This window comes from Myotis yumanensis, unplaced genomic scaffold, assembly GCF_028538775.1.
Source record: "Myotis yumanensis isolate MYYU_CA2020_CCGP unplaced genomic scaffold, mMyoYum1.0.hap1 SCAF_1, whole genome shotgun sequence".
Lineage (NCBI taxonomy): Eukaryota > Metazoa > Chordata > Mammalia > Chiroptera > Vespertilionidae > Myotis > Myotis yumanensis.
In genome coordinates this window covers 161,314,770-161,340,556 of record NW_027223752.1, presented here as the reverse complement: position 1 = coordinate 161,340,556, position 25,787 = coordinate 161,314,770, and positions in this window count along the sequence as shown.

The window sequence follows — 25,787 nt, the reverse complement described above, 5'->3', positions numbered from 1 at the left end:
TAAAAGGTGGAGGAGGTGGGAGGGATGGTGATCAAGGAGACTCGAGTTTGCTTATTTAAAAGATGGCTGAGGACTTGTTTTTGATAGTTGTATGCGATAGCTAGCATGGTCGTAAGTGGACTTAATTTTTACAAAGGAAAATGATCCTCATTAACATTTGCTGAGGATTATCCATCCATACTTTGTTTTAAATATGTAATAGGATTGTATTCAGTCTTGACTCTATATCAAGGCAAGATGAGATTGACAAGATGGGAGGTGAGAGCTGGGGTTTGAACCAGGTCTGCTGGGTGCCCATGATGCCACATTATGTAGCAGACGGCAGTTTCTAGAGAGATTCTGTGTCTCTGGGTAGATTAGATGCTTTCCTGGTGGCATTTCTCCCCGTCACACTCAGTGACTTTCTCTGTGTGCTACTCCTTTATCCACGAAGCCACTTTGCTTTCGTGTGGGCAGATTTCCTTTCCTGATGAGCAAAAGCTCAGTGCTTCGTCATTTCCTTGCTTTTCCAATGGCCAGGGAGCTGTGAGCATGCTGCCACCGGTGGTAGGTGCAATCAGACTCACAATTAGACAGTGATTCACGTTATGTAAAAGATTCATCATGCCGATTGAAGCGAAATGATACGCCACCCTGCCTGGTGGTGATTGCCAAACCTTCAGTCTCTGTGGTTCAGTTGCAATCACTTTTAGGCAAACACCCTTCCAAGTGTCATTATAAGCAATCTGACAAGGTGTGTGTGTATGTATGTGTGTGTGTGTGTGTGTGTGTGTGTGTGTGTGGTTGTGGGGGAATTTAATTTCCTCCCTGCACAGGTATCCATGTAGAATTACTTATCTGCTTGTTTCCTTGATTTGATTCGAGAGTTTTAGCCAATTTTAATCCATGTCTCTGAATGTTAGATTGGAACATGGTCCTAGCAGCCAGCTCATCCCAGAAGGATCACAGCACTGACCCCTGTGCTCTGTTCCCCTCATCTGGCCCTTCCCCTCCTCAAGTGCTCATGGATACAGCCTCCCACTGGGCTGAGTCTCAGCTGGCTGAGGAGGCCTGTGCCCTGAGGCAGCAAGTCCTGGTCCTGCTGCCACACAAATGGCTTTCTATCTCACTGTTAGAAGTACACAGGACATTTATAGATGCCAACAGTAGAGCCAGAGCCTCATCTCCGATAGTGATCATGTGCGACTGCATTTGCTGTGCATCCAGCATCAGCCCATCAGGACTTCCGGGGATGTTTTCTTTCTCTCTTTCCTTCCTTCTCTTTTTCTTTGTTTTAAATTTGAATTACACCTTGATATATTTAGTTTCTCAGATTAGAGTCCAGTTTTTGTACTTCAGAAAGAGCAGCAAACCCATGGACTTAGCACTATGGAAAAGGAAACCATTTTCAGCACAGAAGAGACCCCCAGCACTTACTGGATGATGAAGTAGGCATCTCAGAAGGGCAGTGTTGAGTTCTGCAGATTGAAAGAGGCATTAAAGGTGGAAAATGCATCAAGAGAAAGCAACGCAAGTAAATATTGAAGACTTTTTGGTAAAATTTCCTTGGGAATCATATGCAATTTGGAAAGAGAAGACAGATGATGCTGTGAATGTTTTTTTTTTTTTCATTGACCTCTTGTCATACATAGCACTTCAAGGTCTTTGAAATGGATGTTATCAAAAGTAAATGATGCTTGGGAGTGTGTGTGCACCCAGATTACTGGATACATGAATGCAATTGGGTGGAAACAGAAGGCCCCAGTCTTCTAGGCTTTAAAATTTGGTTCAGTGAGATAGTTTCAGTTAATATAGATTTGATCTTAGTTAACATCAAGTAAAAACTCAGTTATATAAATATGCAGTGTCCCCCCAAATGTATATACACTTTAACAGCTGACAGCTCAATTTTGAAAATAAAATGTATTTTAATAAAAATACTGCCTTTATAATTATTCAAAGTGTGTGCATACAATTTTTGGGGACACCCTATACATATAACTTTCTCTATTTTTTTCTCCCAAAATTTCAATGTGAAAATGGTATCATATTTCCATTATTTAGTAGGGAAAGATGACGTTTCTAAATAGTGTGTGTTTTAGACAAGAGGCTGAGGCTTGGTCAGGGAGGTTGGAGATCATTCTATTTTGAAAAGACAAAAACGTAGCTTTGCTTCTTCCTCTCAGTGAGCTTATGGGTCCCGAGTGCTGAGCTAACACAAATGAACAAGTTTGCGCTCTCTCCACTATGAATCTTACTACCGTAATTCATTGCAGGTCTGAAGATGAAGTCTGTGTCCTGAACTGTGGACCAGAGGAAGGAGAAGGCAGACATTCTCAGACCCTGAGGCAGAAGACCAAACGGAAGGCTGTCCTCAGGGCAGGGGGCCGAGCCCAGAGCAGACCCGCTGAGTCAAGGGCAGCCTTGGGAAATGTCTGAGCCATCCGGCTTTATTTCCTTACTTAGGAGAAGCATCCGCAGGGTGGTAGGTTTAACTTAGATACTTTGCATATCAAGCCCGTCCCTTTTGGATGTGGCTCTCATTTATTCACATGTTCATTTGACAGCTAATCATTGCATGTCTCCTGCTGGTGGGCATGGAGCTGGGCAGGGCACACTGGTGAGCTAGGTGGTCACACTCCTGCTTTCATGGAGTTAAAGAGTCTGGTGTGGAGACATGTACTAAACAAACAAATGAAGCAACATATATGTAAACATGTGTGGGTTTTTGTCTTAGTCGTGTGGGCTGCTAAAGCAGAATACCACAGGCTGAGGACGTAAATAACAGATATTTGTTCTCTCACAGTCCTGGACGCTGGGAGTCTGAGACCGAGGTGTGGGCAGGGCTGGTGTCTCCTGAGGCCTCTCTCCTTGGTGTGTAGACTGTCTTCCCCTGTGTCCTCACATGGTCGTCCCTCTGTGTGAGCCTGTGTCCCGATCTCCTCTTCTTATAAGGACACCAGTCAGATTGGATGAGGGCCCACCTTAACAATTTCATTTTAACTTGTCTCTTTAGAGACCCTACTTCCAAACACAGTCACATTTGGAGGTCCTGGGGCCAGGCTTCAGCAGGTGAATTTGGGGGACATAGATGGTGTCACACAGTCCAGGCTACATAAGCTCATGCCATTTCCCCAGGGATCACTCCCAGCTCTTCCTTAAATTCTTTGAACACCCAGGGTCCTGCTGGTCTGTTCTTTCCCTGTGTAGGAGATGCTTCTGTTATTTTTGGGTGAGGGGAGGGAAGGGTCTGAGGGCCCAGCATGGGGCAGGGAGATCACATCCCACGACAACCCCAGATGGCAGCTCCCGGAGACACCACAGGACAAAGTCTAGAGAATGCCACCCAGCAACCAGAGAGGGGCCATCACATACACAACCTGGCCCAGGACACAGGGAAGTGTTGCACGTGTTTTCAGTATTTCCATCCACCTTTTTACAGTGAAGTTGTTGCAGAAGACCAAAGAAATACCAAGCACACTTCCTAGAGAAAGGGAGGGACCCCGTTTATTAACACTAGTGGACTCCAGGAATAATTTTCAAATCAGAGTGAGGTAACACGCAGAGAGCTTCACTTTTTATAACCTTCTGGGGTCTTTGTCTTGCAGATATGGTTCCGCCCCCTTTCATGGGCTTACAGGAATGCCCCCAGGTGTTGGGGGTCCCCAGGCCATATCCGATGATCTGTCCTGGGGCCAGCAATAACGACCTCCCCCCTCCCCCCCAGGGCAGTGCATTGTTCACAGTTTTTACGGCCTGACACGCCCTGCAAGACCAGTTTCCTCCTCAAAATGTGTGTCGGTGCTGGGGAGGGGGCCATGTAGGACATCTCAGTTTGCCCCTCTGCTGTCCTCAGTCTCTGAGCCCTGGTGCTGGCTTGTCCTGGTGCATCCCTTGGCTCCCTCACCCTTGGCCCTTGGGCTTTTGGTTGGTCTATCACAGGCAGTAGGTAGAGAGCAAGGAGGGAGAGGCAGGGTCCCCCCTTCCTCCACTCACACCTTCCCTTGTTGGTGGTAGCTCTGCCCCTCCCTCTCACTTCTGTTGCTTGTGGTGGGGGCAGGGAGCCCCATCGCTATTCCCAGCTTCCTGCCTACCCACCTCTAAATAATCCTTCACTGAGCCCTTTGAAGGTGACAATGGATTTTGGAGGGACCTGACTCCTCCTCTCCCCACACCTCTTCTTCCTCCTCTTCTCCCACCTCTGTTCCTCCTCCTCCTCTCCCACCCCTCCTTCTCCACCTCCTCCTCCTCTCCCAGCCCTCCTCCTCCTCTCCCTACCGCTGGTCTCCCCCGCCTCCAGGAAGGTGCTCAGGAGTGTCTGCAGAGACTGCTCAGGCATCGCAGGAGAGTGGGCCTTTCAGCTCAGCCTGTCTGTGCTGTCCACAATTTCTCTCTATGATGCTGCAGAAGTTGGAAGGTGGTTCAAATTCCCCTGCATCCTGAGGGCTGTTGACACACAACATAACATTTGCTCACTGTTTGACTTTGATGGATGCAAATTTATTCTAAATGAGCCAACTTTCATTAGCGTGTAAACATATGCTCCTGGTGGCAGCATGCAGGGCCACTCGCCAGAGCTCATGGTCCGTCCCCGCTGGACCCGTGAGCTCGCCGTGGCCTGCCTGGCTCCCGGCTAAGGCTACAGATGTTGTTTTTCTAGCTCTGTGGAGTCTACATTTTAGCTACAGGGTCATTTTCTTTCACAGGAGAAGCACAGACAAATCTGTGGAAAGAACTTGGTTTTAAAGGCGGAACCACTGAAGGGAGCCGGTTGGAATGAATGTCAGCTGCTCGGCCTCCAGTGTTGGCTACAGACAGCGCTTTCTGTCCTGTGGCTCCGACACTCCCCAGGCCTGCATCCTGCATTTGGTTCTACTTCGGCTCAATTTTCTCTACAAGTGACACTGTTGCTGCTTCTGATGCCTGTAGGAGTACCTGCATTAGGAACAGCGTTGTGCTAATGATAGTTCTGTTTTGTGGGTGTCTGTTGAATTACCACACACATGCACATGCATACACACACATGTATATACACACAGCAATATAGCAAGAAAGTATGGAGCGTCCTGAAGAATTTTTAGATCACAGTTGTATTTTCTGTACACATAGAGCCGTAAGACTGGAAAAGATGTTCATAGCCTTCAAACAATGACTACCCGCCCCCTCCCCCATCTATATTCTCATGTAAAACATTCTTTTTTCTACTGAGATACTTATTTCTAGTTTATTTCCTCTGTACTTCCTTGAAATCCAAAAGAATATTGCTGGTTAATAGCATTTTTCTGTGAGTCTACAGAAGTGTAGCTACACCGAGGGGTCATGAATGACAGTCCCACATGCCCTGAAAAATGTGGGAATACCTTGTGTTTCTGGAACCATGAAAGTATTTCTCCTGTGCTGACGTTCAGCTGCCGGCTCCCTCTCCTTTCTCTTTCCCTTCTTTCACACTACATGGTCTGCTTTGAAAATGTTATCTATTTTCATTCTTTCAAATTCATGTTTCTAGCTTTGGTTGGAAGTGTCAAACCATTCATTCAGTCAACAAAAATTTTCCAAGCACACCTGCAGATGACATGATTATATATGTAGAAAATCATTTAGAACCTATAAAAAACTACAAGAAACAACAATAATAATAATAGAAGCTCACTAATAAGTGAGTGTGGCGAAGTTTCAGAATATAAGATCAATATACAAAATTAATTGTATTTCTAGATTCTTACAACTGATAATTGGAAATTGAAATTTAAAAAGCAATAACACTTATAACAATATCAGAAATAAAATACTTAAGACTAAATCTGACAAAAGGTGTGCAAATGTATTCACTGAAAACTATGAAGCATCACTGAGAGAACTAAATAAGAACTAAATAAATGGGCTATATATTGTGTTCATGAATCAGAACACTCAATATTAAGATGTCAATTGATCTATAGATTTAATACAACCCCAACCAAAATCCCAATAGTCTTTTTTTCGGTAGAAATTGACAAGCTGATTCTAAAATTTATCTGGACATTTAGAGGACCCCACATAACTAAAATAACTTTTAAAAAGAACAATAAGTTTGGAGGATTTATATTAATGGACAAGACAGCATGGTATTGGCATAATGATAGACAAATGGATCAATGGAACATACCAGAGAGTCCTGTAATAGACCCACCCACACATGAAATAGATTTTTTATAAAGGGTCAAAGGAATTGCATTAGAAGAAGACCAGTAAATGGGGCTGGAACAATTAAATATCCATATGCAAAAAAAAATGAACTTCTGCTAGATATCGTCATATTGGCAATTTCATTCAGGAAACTCAAACTTTACATATATAAACACTCAGCTCATCTCTTCTATTCCTTTCCTCAAATTTACTCCATGGAGATTCTGATGGCCTGCAGTGAGGCTTGGCAATTTATTATTTTTAAAAGAATCTTAGATACTATTGATGCAGGAAGTTATAAGACCAGAACTTATAAAATCCTGTTCTAAACCTTGGAATCTTATTTTTTTCCCACTTTTCTTCACCTATCACTTCTAATCAGTTGCTCAGTTCTATAAATCCTCAATTCAAAATGTTCCCAGAATCTCTTCTCCCTTCACGTCTACACTGTATTCCTTTTAGTTCAGGTTTTTACTACCCACTTGGCTCGCAAGGTGGTTCTCCCTATTCCTGCTGCCATTCCTTCATGATGTGTCAGCACTATTGTCTAAATCCACAGGTCTGACCTTAGAATCAAAGGATCTGAAAGTTGGATGGACCTTTGAGGTTATCTAAACTCATCTTCTTTGGAATGCATAAACCCCTTTAGGTAACTCCACTTCAGATCTCAAAAACTTTGCAATGCTGACAGAATAGTCTAATGTGCTTATTGTGCTGTTCAAATCCTCTCATTGTGCTTTACCATCCTCACCTCATTACTTTTGCTCACCATTTCTCCCTCACTACACCTAAGACTTCATTCACATAGATTACTTAGTCTTCTCCAAAGATCCCCTTTTTTCCCTAACACTGTATCTTTGGTCACATTGTTCCCTTGCTGGAAATATCATTTTCTAAGAGCTCCCTACCAAATTTGCACACATTATTTTTTTTTTTTTCACAGAGGTAGAAGAAGTGAGTTGTGGAAGAAGTGAGCCAATGGGCTTCATGGGCTCAGGAAACAAGTTACAGAAGCAAAAGAAGGACCCTGGTAATTTAGGAAAAAGAAAGGTGGAGAGAATGTACCTCGGGGAAGAGAGAGGAAAAGGTATGGGTGTTCCAGAGAGAAAGATAGTGTGCGCCCTGGGGAAAGAAGGGAGTGGGGATAAAGGCAGGCATGCACTAGAAAGAGAGAGAGAGAGAGAGAGAGAGAGAGAGAGAGAGAGAATAAGAGAATGAGAATCTGCACACATTCTTTAAAGAATATCTCGAATATCATCTCCTTGGAGCGGTAAGTGCCTTAGTTTAGGAAATCTCCTTGAGTCTCCTTTTAGGTTGTAGGAATACCTTAGGGTGTGGTTGGAAAGGAGAAGAGGTGATACAAAGAGAGGACTACAGCCTAAAAATGAACAGTTAGGTTGGTAGTGGGAGATGAGTCCAGGGGGAAAAAAGCAGCCAGAAAATGAAGGTAAAAAGACAGAAAGTGTCAGCAATATGACAGTCTGAGGAGGGGCGGGACCATCACCTTCTCCATAACTGAGGTTGAGACCCTTTAGACAGACAGGACAGTGTTGAGATAGGTTATCAAGTGCTCAGCATAATCCATTTTAATGAATCATAAGCTGAATCCTGTGAAGCATTTGGGGTTTCTGGGAGAAATAGACACATATCATGAACATTTGTTTGACATTTTCTTTACTGATTCTTTCTGCACGGCTCCAAGTGTTGTTAACCAATGGTTGTAGGAAGAAAGATTGTAGCTGAGTGCACACCTTCTTAAAATGCTTCACACTGTTTCTATTTTTGCCGAGTAATTTTCCATTGACAATAATCCCTAAGATTTACTCTGCCAGTAGAGCAGTGGATGGCCAGAGTTCAAACTTCCGATTCAAGGAATCTGATTCTCAGATGCCAATATTGAATATTAATTGTTTTCGGGTAGTTTTTATTGCGCGCTAACAGGTGGCGCATGGCGCGGGCCATTTTTGCTAATTTTTTTGCGCAAATGGCAACTTTCAGTAAAATTACTATAACTTTAGTTTACGTATTTATACGTTACCCGCATTCTACCGCTAGTCTATAAAAAAACGTATTAATACGTGTCCCACTCTACTTACTACCAGTCAACGTAAAACCTATAAATACGTTTCCTGAATACAATGTGTTTTAATAAACATGGCTTCATATTTATAGCAGGTGTATCTTTGCTTAAGTAGAAAATATAGTACAGTGAGTCCTCACTTAACGTCATCATTAGGTTCTTGGAAAATGCAACTTTAAGCAAAACAACATATAACAAAACCAATTTTACCCCAGTCTGATATAAAAAAGAGTTAAGGTCCTATGGCATATTTCTGGTCACAAAAACATTACCAAACTTCTAAATAAAGGTCCAAACACTTCTAACATTAACCATTGAAATAAATGGGAAGTGCACATACATTTAAGAAAGATGAATGAAAACATGTATGTGGGGAAGCATGGGACTTGGTTGGACTGTCTGTAAGGGGGATTCTCTGAGATGTTGGGAGCTTCTAGGGGGACCTTGCTGAAGGCAGCAGCCCCTACCTTGACTTTTCCAAACAAGTCCGATCCCCTGGGTGTTTTGCTAGAATCTCTATGTTTAGTCTTTAAAGACCCGATCTTGTAGAAGCATATACTTTCTCAAGGATACTTACCCTGCTGATTGTATCTAGAGGTTAATTTTAGTTCAAGCTACTGTGACAATAAAAGCCAAAGGAGGCAGGCGAACAGGGCTACTTGGCAGCAATAGACAAGTAGTGCCTTAGCCCTCTCTTTCACAGAAACATGTGTTACAGTAATCATTCGACCATGGTTCAGGGTCTGCCGGTCAGCCCCGGCACACGAAAGCTAATGTTTTTCCCACCTGCTTATCTCAGCTCAGGGTCGAGGGTGGCCAGAGTCTCTCCCAGAAACCTAGGGCACCAGGCAGGACCACCCTGGACAGGATGCCATCTATCACAGGGCCACACCCTCCCACCTACACTCACTGGATGAGGGTAATGCAGACACAACATTCACTTCATGCACACAACTTTGGATGTGGGAGGAAATTGGAGAACATAGAGAAAACCTTGCAGACAAGGGGAGAATGTGCAAACTCCTCATAGACAGTGGCCTGGAACATACATTAATCTATGACGCCTGCAGTGAGGTGCTTAGTAGAGGATGAATCAAAATGCAATTCTAGAGTTTTCTTCTCCTTTCTATATAAATATTGGCCCCAGTTCTTTTCAACTTAGAGAATACAAATGAAACAAAAAAAGGCATGATCTGAAAAGGGATAAGGATGTAATAATATTCAGAGATAATTAAGATGCCCCAGTTGATCATCCAATATTTTTTTAAAAATATATTTTATTGATCTTCCCACAGAGAGGAAGGGAGAGAGATAGAGAGCCAGAAACATCGATGAGAGAGAAACATCGATCAGCTGCCTCCTGCACACTCCCCACTGGGGATGCGCCCGCAACCCAGGTACATGCCCTTGACCGGAATCGAACCCGGGACCCCTCAGTCCGCAGGCCGACGCTCTATCCACTGAGCCAAACCGGCTTCAGCGATCATCCAATATTTTAATGTCCAATATTTCAGATAGCTACTATTTTTATATTCAATGCATATCTTCCTTTCTTTTGATCTTATTTACTTAAAAAATTTGAGCTCTCTCCTTTTCCTCTTATATTTTTTTGGGGCCGGATAATATAATTTTCCATTATTTTATAAGGGGTAAGCGGTGAGTCTCTCTTTCCTTGGCTGAAATCTCCTACTCAGTCTTTCTGTTGTCTTGGTATAATTGAGGAGCCTCCAGTCACTGGCACAGGAGCTCAACAGAGGATCAGACAGATCATGGATGGTTTTCACTGGCTGATTTGAGATACCTCTATTTCCACTCCACAGGGAGGCATTTTATTCTGTCTATTTAAGATACTGTAAAAAAATCCTCACTAAAGGGTATGTTTATTAGGGGGGGGGGCGGAGAGAGAAAGAGAGAGAGAGAGAGAGAGAGAGAGAGAGAGAGAGCGCGCGCGAGAGAATAACATCAATCAATTGCTTCCTGTTTGTGCCCTAGAGGTCGAACCCACAACCTTTAGGTGTATGAAACAATGCTCCAATCAACTGAGCCACTCAGCCAGAGCTATTTAAGATTTTTTAAAAAACATTTTTATTGATTTCAGAGAGGAAGGGAGAGGGGGAGAGAGAACAAAACATCAATCATTGATTGGCTGCCTCCTGCACACCCCTACTGGGGATCGAGCCCAAAACCTGGACATGTGCTCTTGACCAGAATTGAACCTAGGACCCTTCCGTCTGCAGGTCGACGCTCCATCCACTGAGCCAAACCAGCTGGCTAGGGCTAAGAATCTTTTAAACAGCATACCAACTTTGAAAAATGTACCCTTTGTCTAGCATCCTTTTAACCTGTTTTTAAAAAATGTGCATTTCTATTAAGAGATTTTGCATGTATATGTTTCTGTGGGCAGATAAGAGATTTACTTGTATACAAAATAAATATGGAATCCACTAACACACACTTCTCACTCGAATTCCAGGTTCCCTTAGAATTGGATTCTAGATAAACTCATTTGTATTTCAAAGGTGCAAAGGGTATGAGAATGCTTTTCAGTTGAACTTTTCAGTTTGAACTGGAAAAGATGGCGGATCCAGAAAACCAGGCCCAGCTGGAGATTTATGCTGGAACGAACCCATTCAGACCCTGGACCACAGACAATTGCCTTTCTGAGAAAGCAGACATCTTTCCAGGGTGCTCTGCATGGCTACACGTGCATTTTAACTCATCCACAGTCAATGCTTTTGAAATGCATCTGGACAACTTTCTCTGGCAACAGGTTCCCTAAGAGGGCAAGTGGGAGTGCCTTTAGAAATTCCTGGTTTGTCGGTCCAACGTCATTACTTTAAGCCAAACCCATTTTAAAAACACTTGGAAAAAGCATGGAATTTGTGAATTAAATTTAATCCTGTGCTTCCAATAGACAGAAACACTTTGCCCTGGTTTAAGCTTCTGCAGATCTGTGAGCCTTTCCTCTCTCCTGCCTCCGCCTCCCTCTGCCCTAAAACCCCACAGCACACACCAAACTCACCTTTCCCGACAATAACTTGCTGAGACTAGCCCACCCAAGGAAGGGCTTTGGCTCAAGTCTGCTTGTGATGACTGCACCCTTCCACCTCCCTAGTCCCCAGGTGACAGAGAGTGATGCTCTGATTTTTATTCATTGTCATGCTTTGATTGGGGGCTTCAGGGGCTGCAGACACGATTCTGGTCTTGCAAAAATGATTTTAATGTGAAGAAAATCTTAGTGTTAATTTAGGTGTGACAAACACACCTAATTTGGAGAGTCATTTCTTTCGGTGAAACTGACTTAAAGAGATGACCAGACCAATTCTCAATGATTTCTCCAGCTGGATTTGTGGAGTCATAGGAGACAGACAAATCCTTCCCTCCCTCCCTCCCTCCCTCCCTCCCTCCCTCCCTCCTTTCCTCCTTCCCTTCCTTCCCTGCTTTCCTCCCCCTCCCTTCCCCCTCTCTCTTTTTTTGCAATAAGTACGCTTTATTTTTTCTAATCAGACCCAAATAATGATTGAATAAGAATAGGTGCCCAGATAGTTGTCTGAAAAAGTACTTTCACAGAGCTGGGTGCTAGATAATCTTTTACACCTCCCTCCCCTTTTTTAAAAAAAATTTAGAGCAGGGGTGGGGACACATCTGGCTGGAGAAATCATTTGGTCTGACCCTGCCAAGGCATTAGGGGTGAGTTAATTAAATGTTTGACCAAATATAGCAGGCTGATTTTTAAGTTGATAGTTTTGTATGGCCTGCAAATAATGTTATAAATTCCCAAATGACTCTTGGCAGAGAAAAGGTTCCCCACCGCGATTCAGAGGTTAGATGAATGCAAGGAGTGAGTTTGCTCTCAGCAGCAATCTTCCCGGAAATCTGTGGCCGAGCCACATTTGGGATCTTTGAATGTGAGATGGTCCAGATAGGGAATGTTTTCCCTTGACTTAATGTTTTCAGATGTGAATTCTAGAGTGGCTGATTCAAATCGGAGACACCAGTAAAGGCTTTGCTGGGGATTAAATGAAATTTCTGCTCTGCCTCTTCAGAGACTGTTTAGCCATGGCCAGTGCCCATCAGGTTTAAGCAGCTGAGTTCTGACAGCCTGGCTGCTCCGGCCTCTGCTTGTCAAGGAGTTCAGCACCTGGAAATGTCACCTGCCCTGCCCTCCTCACTTCCAGGAATTGAATGTGGTTTCCTCCCTATCAGGCATTTCCTCCCTTTTCAAACTGCCTCCCCCAAGCCGCTGCCCTGTTTTCTTTTGTTTTCATAGCCTGGCTTCTCAGCAATTTATGAATAACTCCAATTTGCAAATTCCAAGGTGGGGTGGATGCTCCAGTCATGGTCTAAGATCACGTTCTCTTACTTGACAGTTGAACTCTAGAATTTAGTGGTTTAGATTTTCTGTCCATGGCGACTCTTTTAAATTGCTTTCAATTACAGTTGACATATAATATTTATTAGTTTCAGGTGTACAAAATAGTGGTTAGACATTTATATACCTTACAAAATGATCCGCAGATAAGTCTAGTACCCACACTGGGCCCCATATAAAGTTATTACAATACTAGTAACCCTGTGTATGAATCTGTGTGCCAGTAGCTCGCCAGTAGCTCGCTGTGGCCCTCCAGTAGCTCTCCACCCACTTCCCCTCCCTCCTGTAGCTCCCCCGTCCCCCCTCCTCCCACCCCTCCCCCATAGCTTTCTGCCCTGCCCCCTCCTGTAGCTCTCTGCAGCCTGCTTGTAGCCACTAGCTTGCTGCCCCTTCCTGTAGCTCTCCATCCGCTGCCCCAACCTCCTGCTGATCTGTGATCCGGTCCTTACTCGGTTAGTCATTACGCTTCACGGCATAATGACCATTTGCACATTACATCTTTATTATATAGGATTACTGACTATATTACTCTATGCCATACTTTACATCCCTGTGACTGTTTTTGTAGCTACCAATTTGTACTGCTTAATCCCTCACAGTTTTTCACACAACCTCTCACCCCCCTTCCTTTCTGGCAACCATAAAAATATTCTCCGTATCTATGATTCTTTTTTTGCTTTGTTCACTTTTTCTAAAATTCATAAATATAAGTAACATCATATGGTATTTGTCTTTCTCTGTCTGACTTATTTCACTTAGCTTAATACCCTCGCAGTGGTTCTCAACCTTTGGGTCGAGACCCCTTTGGCAGTTGAACGACCCTTTCACAGGGGTTGCCTAAGACCATCCTGCATATCAGATATTTACATTACGATTCATAACAGTAGCAAAATTACAGTTATGAAGTAGCAACAAAAATAATTTTATGGTTGGGTCACAACATGAGGAACTGTATTTAAAGGGCCAGAAGGTTGAGAATCACTGCTAGGGCCATCCATGTTGTCACAAATGGCAAGATTTTATTCTTTTTTATGGCTGAGTAATATTCCATTGTATAGGGTGTCCCAAAATTCACGCAAGATTTGAATTTTGCGTGAGCATTAACAACAACAACAAAAAAATAAAAGCCTAATTTTACTTGGTTTATTTAATCAGATTCTAATATCTGTTGCCCTTTGATTTCAATCCCTTCAATTTGATAAGCATTACCAAGTACCAATTATGGCACAGGAACAGGGACAATGAAGACCAATGAAGACCACGGCTTTGTGTATGTGCCAGCAAAGCCGTGGAGGCCATTTACCCGATGTGCTATTCCATACATAACCCTATACTATATACTTTATGAATCAATAAAAAATTTACAATTTTTAATTATAAACCTGTGTTTTCTATCAAAATTACTTCTTGCATGAATTTTGGGACACCATATATATATATATATATATATCATATCAATTCCATTTATGAGTGTTTATCTGAAGAAATTTTTTTTTTAAATATATTTTATTGATTTTTTACAGAGAGGAAGGGAGAGAGATAGAGAGTTAGAAACATCGATGAGAGAGAAACATCGATTAGCTGCCTCCTGCACATCTCCTACTGGGGATGTGCCCGCAACCCAGGTACATGCCCTTGACCGGAATCGAACCTGGGACCTTTCAGTCTGCAAGCTGATGCTCTATCCACTGAGCCAAACCGGTTTCGGCGTACCTGAAGAAATTAAAAACACTAATGAAAGATATATGCACCCCTGTGTTCACTGCAGCATCTACACTAATAAAAGAGAAAAATGGTAATTAGCGTACGACCGCTACCCTTCCCATTGGCTAATCAGCGTATCCTTATGCAAATTAACTGTCAGCCAAGATGGCGGCCAGCAGCCATGCACTGAAGCGAGCAGGGAGGCTTGCTTCCTCCAGGGACTGCAGACTCCAATGTTCCCCGCCTCACTTGCGGGCCTCTCAACTGCAACTCTAAGCAACTATTACTATGTTGCAAATAAGAAGCTAAACAAAACCGGCTTTCAGTCAGCCCCAGACCGCAACATTGTATCCATGTTTTCAGCAGCGAGGCCTCAGAGCTAAAGCTGGCCCAGAATAAAAAAAAAAAAAAAAGAAAACAAGGAGCGGTTGGGAGCTTTTAGTCAACTGCCCTCAGCCCCTCAGCCAGCCTGGCCAGGCACCCCAGTGGGGACCCCCACCCTGATCCAGGACACCCTCCAGGGCAAACCAGCCAGCCCCTACCTGTGCACCAGGCCTCTATCCTATATAGTAAAAGGGTAATATGCCTCCCGGCACCGGGATCAGGGGAGCAGCGAGGCTCCCGGCACGGGGATCAGCGTGACAGGGGGCAGCGCCCAAACCTCCTGATCAGCCCTGCTCTGTGCCTGATAGGGGGGAGCTCCCCAATCCCCCAATTGCCCTGCGGTTCTGTGTGTGACAGGGTGCAGCGCACCAACCCCCTGATCAGCCATGCTCTGTGGGTGATAGAGGGTGGTGCCCCAACCCCCCTCCATGGGCCTTGCTCTGTGTGTGACAGGGTAGAGCCACAACCTCCCCATTGGCCCTGCCCTGAGTGTGACAGGGTGCAGCACCCCAACCCCTTGATCCACCCTGCTCTGTGTGTGACAGGGGGCGGTGCCCCAGCTCCCCTATCGGCCCTACTCTGTGAGTGACAGCGGGGAGCTCCTCAACCCCCTGATGGGCCCTGCTCTGAGTGACAGGGGGCAGCGCCCCAACCCCCCTGATGGACCCTGCTCTGTGAGTGACAGGGGGCAGCGCCTCAACCCCCTGATCGGCCCTGCTCTGTGCGTGACAGGGGGTGGCGCCGCAACCTCCCCATTGACCCTGCCTTGAGTGTAACAGGGGGCAGTGCCCCAACCCCCCAATCAGTCTATCCTGAGTGTGACTGAGGGTGGCATCACAACCTCCCAATCCGCCCTGCTCTGTGCATGACGGGGCGGCGCCCCAACTCCCCAATCGGCCCTGCTCTGAGCCTGACCAGGGGCTGCACCTAGGGATTGGGCCTGCCCTCTGCCACCCGGGAGCAGGCCTAAGCCAGCAGGTCGTTATCTCCCGAGGGGTCCCAGACTGTGAGAGGGCACAGGCCGGGCTTGAGGACCCCCCCTCCCCCCCGAGTGCACAAATTTTTGTGCACCGGGCCTCTAGTCCTATATAATAAAAACCTAATATGCTAAGTGTCCGGTCATCTGGTTGGCCATTCAACCAATCAAAGTGTAATATGCTAATGATATGCTAAGGCCGCTTAACTGCTCGCTATGATGTGCGCTGACCACCGGGGGGAGATGCTCCTACTGGTAGGTTAGCTTTCTGCTGGGTGTCCGGCTGATTAGGACTGAGTAAGATGGGCTGGACATGCCCTGGAGTCCTCCTGTGGTCCCTTCCTAGCTGGCCAACTTCCCGTGTCCCTCCCTGGCCCTGATTGTGCAGCAGTGGGGTCCCTTGACCTGGCCTGTGCCTTCTCACAATCCAGAACCCCTTGGGGGATGTTGGAGAGCTGGTTTTGGCCTGATCCCGTGGGCCAGACTGAGGGACCCCACTGGTGCACAAATTCGTGCACTGGGTCTCTAGTTATTTATAATAGCCAAGATATAGAAGCAACCCAAATGTCTACAACTACTCTTAATTTTTTCTATTGGGATATATCCTTCAAGAGTTGGGCTCTGGCTAGAAATTGGCTGGGTCCTTTAATTGGAGAACTGGAAATGGCCTAGGGGGCCCTCTGGGTACCCCATTCCATGGTGTCATGCTCTTTTCATTCACTTTCTACAGATCTGCAGGAATAGAAGTTAATGCAGAAACTGACAATAATGTTTGTAGCAATGCACGTGAATGTCCTCTGGTGGAGATACAATGAAAAGGCTAACTACAAGCATTCTATTTTATGGGCCTGTAAGTCATTTATCTGTTTGTATCCATTGGAAAATTCATTCAGTCTTTTTTTTTTAATTGTCAATCTGAGAGAGAGAGAGAGAGAGAGAGGAAGAGAGAAAGAGGTAGAGAAACATTGATTTTTTTGTTCCACTTATTTATTTATATTTTAATTTAATTTATTTTTTTTATTGTTCCTCTTATTTATGCATTCATTGGTTGATTCTTGGGTGTTCCCTGATTGGGGATCAAACTCACAACCTTGGCATATCAGGATGATGCTCTAACTGACTGAGCTATCCAGCCAGGGCTCTCATTCAGCCTTCTGACTGCCTATGAACATCTGCACATTCACATTTCCTGTTGAATTAGTCATACTATTTTATTGTTTCCTCATTTATTAATGAACTGAAGACATTCTCTGACATGTGTTTTATTTTATTTTCACATGGAAGTCCTATTTCAAGCCTTGGGAAATAGTATTTTATCTCTCCACAAACTCAAGGCACGTATGGTTCTATATAACTGGTTTTTCAATTAATCTCTTAAATTTCTATATACCCCAGGGCAAGAAGCACAAGGTCTCCCTCCAGAGAACATCCCTTGCCCACCTTGACAATGACTTCTCTCAGGACCTTGTGGGCTTTACACACACACATGCACACACACACACAGTATCAGGTGGAATAAGTATAACTCAACAACTGTTTATAACCGATGGCTCTGCTGTGACAGTTGGTACAAACTCAGCCTTTGACCACATTGTGTCTTGCACCTGTTCCATTAGAAAAACCTTTGAACATGGACCATGCAAAATACTGCAGGAACAGGATAATCAAGAAAAAACTTGAAGACTTTCTTCTAAAAATCCTACTTTTAATCAAGGCTATAAGCTAGATGTCATGTACACTGCAGTGTAAGGAAGAGAAAAGTGGGGAGGAGTCTACCTGAGGGAAGCTTAGCGATCCAACTTCATTTCCCAGCAAAACTGTGCACGTGACCATCCGTATGTCACAGTTGCACAAACAATTCCTTGGTTTATCCTCTACTTCAAGAAAATTGGATATATTCTGCCATTGAGGGACTGTCTAGCTCAGCACATTGGGAAGCTGTGTAGACTCACAATTATTTAAGCTCATAGTTTTACTCACAAAATTGAGGACTTCAGGGGTTGCTTTTTTCCATTTTATGCTTACAGGACCCTGGGTGAGATCTAGGTATCCACAGATAGGCAGAATGTGCCGCAAATCCATAGGGTGTACTAATAGAACATTCTGGATAAAAATGTAACCTCCCAAGTTGGATAAAACTGAGTTTAGCATGTTCGTTTCTGCTTGCTAATGCTGTGACTTTGAAAGCACTGTGCAGAGGCAGATTACACCTGCAGAGGACCCCAGAGGTGGAATAAGACAGTCCCATGTTCATCAGTGCTTCTTACCAGCTTGGGGAAGACATTACACCACTGTCACCTCAGTGTGTCATCTATGAAGCAGGGAGAAGGGTAGAATTTACCTTATATTGCAGTGAAGGTAATGTGATAATGTGTATTAAATGCTTAACCTATGGACAGTTCATACAAGTGCATGATAACTGTTTTAAGTGATATCTAAGGCTCTGATCTACGGACTTCCACAAATTTGTCCAATTCTATGTGGAACAGAGAATCCTTAACTGAGTCTTTGAATCCCAAAAATCTTAATGAAAATTTTATGACTTTTTCAATCACTTAAGGAGCTACTTAGAGATCGTTGTGTTGTTTTTGAAGAAGGCACATGATGTAACTCAAGCCACTCACCATGGTATTAAAATTTATTTGCTATCTCTTCTAGTAATTTGGCTCTCGTTATTGCACATTCAATTTTATTTGCTTTGAATAATAAAAATAAGAAAATGGAAAAAATGTTTCAATAGGGGATTTTTTTAGACCATGTATTTTGGGGTCTATGGAGCACCCCGCATCCTGGATTACTAAATTAGTATGATTCACTTCTGTGAGACGTCAGAGTATCAGGCAGTTGGAAAAAATTTCCAAAAAATGCAAACAGATCAGTAATAGTGACAAACCAGTCATGCAAAACACTTATGGAGACCTCAGATATTTGGGTCTGAGCTCCTAGGTGCTGCCTATGTTGAGGAAGAAAATGAGCACAGCCATGTATTTAAATCTTAGGCATGGAGATGATTAAGGCTAATCTGAGAACGTTTCAGATGTAGGGAGCCCCTCGAGATGCTGTGATTGTGACCTGCACTGTGTCTTGACTTTCATTGTCTCAGTTTCTCAGGGAACAAACAACTCAGCGGAGTTTTGATGATGAAAAGTTGCTGTCTTCTTTCCTTTTCCTCATAAATTAAAATGATTTGACATAGGAAGAAGGGAAGACAGAATTCAGTTATTTGGGTAATTGCAGTGTCAAATCGATAATTTGCTCAATCTTCTCACAAAATTGCCTAATTGAGAACAAGTAAAGCAGATGGCTCTTTGTTTTGCTGTTTTTATCGACTCACCCTTCGCCAGCCTGAGGCTCACTGCCCATTCCACACCACACTGGCTCAGGATGACTGGGCCGCCCCACAGACCCGTTTTGAAAATGTCCTCAGGTGATACCGGCGACTTCCACAGGAGGATGCTCTGAACATTCTCAAGAACCACAGCACAGTTTGTGAAACCAGGAGCCAGGAGTCGTGAAACCTTGGCAGAAATCAAATTTAGCTTCAGGCTTTGCAACTGTTTTTCTTTCCTAATTACCAGGTAAGATTTCTTCTCCTCTAAAATTGTTTGCCCTTTCCTTTTCCCTTTTCTCCCCTCCTTTTTTTTGTCCTCACTGGAGAGGATATTTTTCCCATTGATTTTTAGTCAGTGGAAGGGAGTGAGGGTGGGGAGAGAGAGAAACACTGATGTAAAAGATACATCAATGGGTTGCCTCCTGCACGCACCCCGACCGGGGTGAGGAACGAACCTGCAATCCAGGTATGTGCCTTTGACTGGGAATCAAATCCACAGCCCTTTGGTACAAGGGCTCTTCTTCTTTTTTTAAACCTTATATATTGTGACAAAACTGCGCTAAGAAGGTTGTTGCTGTTGGTCATGCACTGGCTGTTCATGCAACGAAAGACTCAAAGTTGATGGAAGCTAAGAAGCTCAGCGTTTCTTGTTTGGACTGTGATGCAGTTCTGAGTTGTCCACATGTGGCAGTGGAAATGCAGGGGCCAGCCCTCCTCTGGGCAGAGAGGGGTTTGTCCTCTACCGAGCCATCAGGAGCATGGCTGGCCACTAGCTCCTGTTCCCCAGTTTTGACTATAGGGTCCCCTGTCCTTCATATGGCTTCCCAATTCTTTATGTGATTGCGCTCTCGCCCATTACTGCTGCACATCTTTGAAAGTCTCCCTCATAGGTGGCCACATCTTCAAGGCTGTATGGAGCATAAGGTCTAGATCCTGGGCCAGGGACCAGCATGGTCTGTGGAGTTTTGTACATACAGATGGCAGGTGCCACTCTGGAGTTCTGTTTCAATGGGCATGTTGTGGGGTTTGGACACACACACAGGCACACACAGGCACAAGCTCTGAAAGAGACACTGACATGCAGTCAGTTTTGAGAACCACTATTCAGTGCTGCTGCAGGAAAAGATTAAGGTAAGATTTGGACCCTGACCATCATGGCTGCTGCTGACTGCGTTATTTCATGGACATTCTGATAATGGTGGCACAGAAACTACAGAAGGTGGGAGGGACCATGATCCAGGTTAAATGTCCTTCAAGTATTTGGGGAACTCCCATGATCTGTTCTATCTTTAGAGTGAGACCCCCGTCTTCGACTGATTCCTGAGTGCAGCTCCGGTTGTGTCCTCTGCTGGATTCAACTGCTCCTCACAGCTTTCAGCGTGGAGCCCTCTCTCTGTCGGTAGTATTCATTCTCTCATATTCCTCTGAGAAGCTCAACTGCACTGTCTCTCTTCAGAAGACGTCCACCTTAATAAATCTGTAGCTCTTATTCCAGAGTGGTCAAATTGCCCTACGGATGATTTTGTTGTCAAGCAAGATGAAATTTCCCCCAAAGCATGTTTTTCCTCTCATCTTCAGTGCTCCTGGGAGCACTGCTGGGTGGGGTGCTGACTTCCTCTGAGAGCACACAGCCATGTTTTAGATTCTGACAGCTTAGGTAAAGCTAGTACAAATGTCCTGAACAGTTGTCAAGGAATGTCTCATTGAATTCCTCTGGAAAATACGGTTTCTACCCAGAATAGAAAAAGAGGTAAAATGTTATGAAAAAAAAATAAGTTGTTGAAATGCTTTTTATGTGTTTATAGTGATACCAGTATAGTGAGGTCACCATGAGGTTGGCCTCCAGGTGGCTTATGAGTAAGTGCTGTCTACATTGTTGCCCACCTTATTTGCACAATCTCATCTGCTGAGGAAGGGCTAACAGGTATGTTCCCCATTCTCAAAACTGTAGAAGGTGAGAGAAGTGGGAAGTGGTGAGGTGTGGACATGGAGGCAATTCACAGGTAGGGAGCAGTGCAAGCAAAGGCAGGAGCATCTGAATGTAAATTAGGACAATTAAGAACATTAACCCACTCCTCTAATATTTTCTCAGGCTCTTGGGTAGTATGAGATGGTTATGTAAATTTAGGGGGCAGTCAGAGTTGCAGAATGAAGGCCATTACCACTATGCAAACTCTCTTCTCATCTTAAATACTAGTCTCCTTCTTGGAAAAGCATAAAACACTCAGAATTTCTGGATGAAAAGTACTGGTGTGTTCAATCACTTTACATCATTTTATAAAAAATATTAAAAGCTGTTTTGTGCTTTTTTATTTTACTAACATGCGGTCAGAGTCTTATATTATAAATCAAAATAGAAACAGTTTCATTCAGTGATGGCTGTGAGAGATTTTGTTCTTCACACAGATTTTGCCCTAAATGTTGAGCTGTAGGCCCTGTGTCCACCCACCACATGCCAACTTGTTTTTCCAAAGTAGGAGTGTGTGTGTGTTGTCACGTAAACATCTTAATTCCTTACTTTACATGTGAATCGACTATTTGCCCTCAAAATGTAGTCCTCTCACCCTCACAGTAAAGGAGAGGTATACTCTTCTGGTCAAATATCAAGTCTATGAAATTGGGTGTAGGCCTTTGGAAAACTTTCCCTGCTAGAGGGATCATGTCAAAGAATGCTACAGTTTTAAGCATTTAATTTTCTTTTCTTTTTTATCCTACTTTTTTACTGTTGGCTAACATGCCAGAGTCTATTTCTTTATCTGTTCATTCCATGAACTGTCCCTTCACATATGCCTTCTACTTTTTTACTCTGGATAGCCCATCAAGAATTTGAATCATTTTTCTCCAAATAATCCCAGGGTGAAACAGAATCTTTACAATAGAAATGTGATCTGCTTTCTAGAATTGAGCTGTTCTCATAATGTTATGAATAGCATCCACCTTTGAGAAATCACTTGCATTTTGTAAAAAGGGAGAAATTCTGATCTAAACTTTTAAAGGGTCATTTTTGGAGACTACTTCAATAGAGGCATAAAAGTCTTTCCTATGAAGGAATAGCAGAAGGTGGACTTGAAGTCAGATGGATTAGGTTCAAGCTCTGAATCCCTCAATTACCAGCTCTGTGTTGGGCAAGCCCCTCTATATCTGGACTTAGTATCCTCATCTTTCACGTGGGAATAATAATATAGGAATTATGATATAAGGTCTATCATGTGCTTAGAGCACAGGGACACTTGCCCACATTCTCAATTGCTATTGCCAAATCCAAGTTTTCTTTCTCTTAAGACTCCTTGAGAAATAGGTTTCATTGGAATAGACTAGTGCAAAAATTCACCCTTAAACCTTTTAAAACCTTTGAATGTATAAATAAGCAAGCCTCGCAAAGGTAGTGGTACATTCCTTTAAAAAAATCCTCATCTTTATGCTATTGTCTGGCCTGAAATACTTTCCCCAGGAAAAGGAGAACTTGACCAAATTTCCATCAGGATAACCATCAAGCATAATTTTCACAGCACATTTCCCTCGCAATATTCCATTTGGTCATCTGCAAGTTCACAGGCTTTTTTATCTAAGGAAGTTCAGGTCCTGAAAACATTTTTGAAAATACTACTCCAGCAAAGTAAATGATTTGGAAGGGAAAATTCTAACTTCTTTGGCTTTCCACTGACAATAGTCATGATAAAAAGCGATTCCTTCTGCTCTCTCTGGCCAACCCATTAACTCACGATTTTTTAGAAGGAAGAAACCTTAGCAGTCTTTTCATCCAAATGTATCCTTTTGCAGATGAGGAAATTGAGGCCCAAAGAGATTAAGTGTCACTCAGCCTGGAAGTAGCAGAATGAAATTTTTATTTTAGACATCTAAACGCACAGTCACATTTTTTAATTTTTACTACTCAGAACAAGAGTTGCTCCTTTCAGATTGAGGAGGAGAGTATAAGGGACGCAGCCAGACATGTTTTCAAAATACCAACAGGATGCATTTTAGGATCAAGTGTAGACTTCTTGAGAATGTGCCTTTGTTCACAACATTTAAGATCAGGCCACTCCAGGGAACTTCTGAAAGTCACGAAGTACTCAGGGCCCCGTAGAGACTAGAAAAGAGGTTATTCAGTGTTCAGCTATCGTGGATTCTTTTGTAGATGAAGAAAGAATGCTTTCTTTTTTTGAAATTAATTAACTTCCAGTGAAGAAGTCATGTGGGAATGGAGAGAGAGATGCACTCAGCTCAGCTTTCCTTCTCACTCGGAACCTACCAGGTCGGGGCTGGTGAGGGTGGTGTAAACACACAACTCGAACAGAAAAACAAAAACTTCATTAGAACATCACGTTTCCACCCTTAAGGGGCCTAAGAAGGGGTGATTAACAGTCAGATTCTGCAAAGTCAGACTACAGTGGTTAATTGAATCCAGGGATTAGTGCTCTGACCGGGGGACGGTCACAGGGTGTCAGACACCCAGGTCAGGCGGAATGTGAAAAGACGTTTCAGAAGAGCTCGGCCAGAAGCAACCCAACCAAGAGAAAAGGGTTGGAAAAATCATCAATTTGAGGGACTAGTCTGAATGTTCCTTGTGGCATAGCAAAGACTGAAAACAAAAAGGCTGACTGTCAGGGTTGCAGTAAAACTCTCCAGGTGTTGGTGTTTCAAGCTCACACCCCTGCCTTGGCCATCTGAGTGGCCACTGGGTCTGTTGGGGCTGCTGTAATTTCTTTATTCATGGGCTTGTGTCTTTAATCGTGGGAAGGCTTAGAATGAGACTGGATAGCATAACGTAAGTCAAACCCAGAGCACTGACACTTTTTGACTGTTAGGAACAATATGTTTATATTTAGTGTTTTAACTAATTGCAATATTTAAGAGAGTTTGACATACAGAGCATCTAAAAGATTAGACTCATGATTCCAAATTAAAAGGTGTAATTGCTTAGTTAAATTTAGACCTGCTACTTTAAATGAAAAGCAGTAAAATCATTTCATAATGTTAGTATGCAGGGCTGCAGTGTTTAAGAGAACTTGAGAATCACTACATGTATACATTAAGTTTATTACCCTACTTGTTAAATAGGTGGGAACTTTTTGTTTATAAGTGAGACCCTTGAAGTGAAAATAAGAAAACCATAATAAATCCAATTCATAAATACAGTTTGACATATTTGAGAGCATTTAATGAATTGAGTTTTGAAAGTCCTTGTCATGATAACTCCTAAAACTTACTACATTTACGAATAGACTAAAATAATATAAATCTAAGAATTTTAGGAATGATGTATTCTTAAAACTGAATGTTAGCAAAGTAAGAAAAACAAAGAAAGAGCAAATGGCAGATGTGAAAGGGATAGTGCCCCAAAAGGACTTTTATTGGAAAAGAAAAATTTATTGGAATCCTATATTAATCAGGTTTCTCCAGAGAAATGGGCCAATAGGAGAGAAAGAAAGTCAGATAGATGATAGATAGGTAGATGATAGATTAATAGATAATAGGATAGAGAGTCAGATAATAGATAAATGATAGATGATAGATACATAGATAAACATAGATATAGATAAAAGAGCTTATTATGAGGAATTGGCTCCTGGTTATGGAGGCTGAGAAGGCCCATGCCCTGCCCTCTGCAAGTGGAGGCCCCGGAGAGCCGGTGTGTAGTTCAGTCTGAATGTGAAGGCTGAAAACCGTGAGCTCTGATGGTCAAGGACAGAAGATGGATGCCCCAGCTCAAGCAGAGAGAGTGAATTCCAGCCTTCTTCTATTTTTTGTTCTATTCAGGTCCCTAAGGATTGAATGATGCCAGATTATCATCTTTACTCAGTCCACTGATTCTTCCAGAGACACCTGCACAAACCCATCCAGAAATAATTTTACCAGCTATTGGGGTATCGTTGGTCCAGTCAAATTGCCACGTAAGTTAACCATCACAGGTCACTGTGTCACCTCACTTATGTCTCATTGGAAAATCTCACACCCCATTGAGCCCCAAGCAGACAGGAAGCTGCGAAATGGCATCGGCCCTCAGGGCCGCTATAGGGGAGGCAGCTGGGAGGACTGAGGTCAGGTTGTGAGGTACCTGGTGCATTGTCCCTGCCTTGGGATCCTGTGCTGTTTTGTGCAAAGGCACTCCTACTTTTAAATTAGTGAGTACAAACTAAGGGAGCACTTAGAGCTCATATCTGCACATTTTGATGATTGTCAGCTTCAGTTCTACAGACATTCATGAGTGAGCACACCCATGGCCTTACAAGGATGAATGAGGGATTGGTTAATTTCATGTTGCCGGCAAGTCATCTTGGCCTGGGATGGAATCTTGTAAATTTTCCATTTCCCAGGCAAAGTTGTTCTAGAATATGATTTGTGATTTCATGCAAAAAACGTGTCAGAATGCTTTACAAATCAGAAGAGCTGACAGTGGCAGAGAAGTTATTCAGATCATGTGAGCAGTTTATTAAGAAATCATTTCGCCGAAACTGGTTTGGCTCAGTGGATAGAGCGTCGGCCTGCAGACTGAAAGGTCCCAGGTTCGATTCCGGTCAAGGGCATGTACCTGGGTTGCGGGCACATCCCCAGTGGGAGATGTGCAGGAGGCAGCTGGTCGATGTTTCTCTCTCGTCGATGTTTCTAACTCTCTATCTCTCTCCCTTCCTCTCTGTAAAAAATCAAAAAAATATATTAAAAAAAAAAAAGAAGAAATCATTTCAGGCCAGATAGTAGAGGAATGGGAGTCATTTTGGACCATGGAAGGATATTAAGGGCAGAAGTATCACCAACACATACAGTCCGTACCCAGAATGACGTGCCGTGAGCTCCA